Source organism: Sus scrofa, chromosome 18 (genome assembly GCF_054392235.1).
Source record: "Sus scrofa isolate SSC_HxYL_T2T_F1_AM1 chromosome 18, Sscrofa_HxYL_maternal_Yorkshire_Landrace_v2.0, whole genome shotgun sequence".
NCBI lineage: Eukaryota > Metazoa > Chordata > Mammalia > Artiodactyla > Suidae > Sus > Sus scrofa.
In genome coordinates this window covers 46,985,207-46,988,184 of record NC_139400.1, presented here as the reverse complement: position 1 = coordinate 46,988,184, position 2,978 = coordinate 46,985,207, and positions in this window count along the sequence as shown.

The window sequence follows — 2,978 nt, the reverse complement described above, 5'->3', positions numbered from 1 at the left end:
AAAACAGGTGTCTGAGGAGGGGCCAGCTGGTTGGGGTGTGAGGGTCCAGGGCTCAGGCCGGAGGGGTCCCTTGGATGGCTTGCCCGTAGCCCTTTTGGTGCCGTTGAGTACAGGAGGCATGCACAGCACCTTGCTTTTGTTCCCAGTACCCTCTTTTTGCTCCCAGCTCTTCAGAAGTGGCAGTTGAAATTTTTGGTCTTTTTGTATCTTGTCCATAATTTGCCCCAACTGTGCATACCTTCAGTTATTATTTTTATTTACTTATTTTTTTGTCGTTCTGTCTTTTCTAGGGCCACACCCACGGCATGTGGAGGTTCCCCAGGCTAGGGGTCGAATCGGAGCTGTTGCCACTGGCCTACACCAGAGCCACAGCAACGCCAGATCTGAGCCGTGTCTGCGACCTACACCACAGCTCACGGCAACGCCAGATCCTCAACCCACTGATAGAGGCCAGGGATCAAACCCGCAACCTCATGGTTCCTAGTTGGATTCGTTAACCACTGAGCCACGACGGGAACTCCGTATTTTTAAATTTATTTTTAACTAAAGTATAGCTGATTTTACAATCATGCAGTTATTTTTAATCCCTTATAGTTTCTTTGTATTTTATTGGCTTGAGGAGATGTTCATCCAGGTGCAAGCACTGCAGCAAAGGGTCCCAGATCCTAGGTCCCAGCCTTTCTCACTACCAAATGTGAACATTTTGACAGTATTCAAACTGGAGGAGAATTCCTGTTTATTAGGGGAGAAAACTCACTTGGAGATTGAGGCAAGGGAACAAAGTCAGCAAAGAGTACAGCAGGTGTTTGGTGAGTACCTGCTATGAGCCAAATAGAGTTCACATAGATTCTCAGTTAAAGCTCAGTAGAATTCAGAGTTCCTGTCGTGGCACAGTGGTTAAAGAATCTGACTAGGAACCATGAGGTTGCAGGTTCGATCCCTGGTCTCGTTCTGTGGGTTAAGGATCTGGCATTGACGTGAGCTGTGGTGTAGGTCGCAGATGCGCAGCTCGGATCCCACACTGCAGTGGCTCTGGGGTAGGCCCGTGGCTACAGCTCCGATTTGACCCCTAGCCTGGGAACTTCCATGTGCCACAGGAGTGGCCCTAGAAAAGGCAAAAAGACAAAAAAAAAAGTAGAATTCTATGATACGGCCATTTTAATCCCTCATTAAAAGCAAGCAGACCAGAATGGATTAAAGAAGATGTGGCATATATGCTTAATGGAATATTAGCCATAAAAAGAATGCAATAATGCCATCTGCAGCAACGTGGCTAGACCTAAAGATTATCATACTAAGCAAAGTAAGACAAATATGTGATATCACTTATATGTGGAATCTAAAAATGATAAAATGAAACAAACACTCAGATGCAGCAAACAGGGTTTTCAAGGAGGAAAGGGGGGAATAAAGAGTTTGCAATTAACATATGCATACTACTATACGTAAAATCAACAAGGACCTATACTGTATATATAGCTCAGGGAACTATACTCAATATAATAATATATAACGGTAAAGAATCTGAAAGGAATCTATGAGAAACAATCACTTTGTTTTATACCAATTAACCTAACATTGTACATCAGCTGTACTTCAATTTTAAATGGAGGAAAAGCGGAGTTCCTGTTGTGATACAGCAGAAACAAATCAGAGTAGGAACCAGGGTTTGATCCCTGGCCTTGCTCAGTGGGTTAAGGATCTGGTGTTGCCATGAGCTGTGGTCACAGACTCTGCTCAGATCTGGCATTGCTGTGGCTCTGGCATAGGCCGGCAGCTATAGCTCCAATTAGACCCCTAGCCTGAGAACCTCCATATGCCATGGGTGTGGCCCTACAAAGGCAAAAACAACAACAACAACAAAAACCAAGACTAGGGAGTTCCCTTTGTGGCTCAGTGGTTTGCAGTTAACGAACCTGACTAGGATCCATGAGGATGCAGGTTTGATCCCTGGCCTCGCTGAGTGGGTTAAGGATCTGGTGTTAGCTGTGGTGTAGGTAACAGACGGGGATTGGATCTTGTGTTGCTGTGGCTGTGGTGTAGGTCGACCAGCTGTAGCTCTGATTCAACCCCTCGCCTTGGAATGTCCATATGCTGCAAGTGTAGCCCTGAAAAGCAAAAAAGAAGACTAAAATTTCACTATATAATTATATAATATTTGTATTAGCTATCGATTGGTATATGCAAAGCAACAACTACCCTTCAAGTAACAGTAAACTTTAAACTGTAACACCACCGTTTTTTAGTTTCTACAGGTCAGGGATTAGCCCCAGGTGGATCTGGCGGAAGGGTAGCATTAAAGATGTTGGCTTGGGGCTGCAGCCCTCATCTAAGGACTTGACTGCGGCTGGAGGGCCTCCTTATTGGCTCAGTCAGATCACCAGTAAGGAGGCCTTGATGTCAGGAGGCCTCAGTCCCTTATGCATGTGCTACATAGGGCTGCTTGGATGTCCTTGGGACACAATGACTGGTTTTCTTCCAGAACAAGTGCAGGTGATCCAAGAAGAGAGCAAGGTGTAAGCCACAAAGTCTTTTATGACCTAGCCTTGGAAATCACAGTCGTTTCTGCAATATTGCTGCTTATTGTTGATATAGGTTTGCCCTGTTCAGTGTGGGGAGTGGCTGTACAAAAGCTGGAGTACCAGGAGGCTGCTTATCTATTTTCTGGTTAATCGACAGAAATAATGCTGCGGTGAATATTTCTATACACATCTTGTCCCAATGTGTGAGTTTCTACAGGCTTATGTAACAACATGAACAAAGCCAGCAAATCTGTGGCTCTTAGGTTCATAAGCCTCTGTCAAGTTTTCTGGAGGCATCATGCAGAATGTTCTATTTACTGCCCCCTCCTCACTCAAACCAGATGTCCTCACAGACCCAACCCACAGACTTAGTTAACTCCAGGCTTTACATCTTTACAGTTTCAACCAGAGAAGAGAACAAGAGCTCTACCCATGACGGTTTGAAAAATCTCAGGG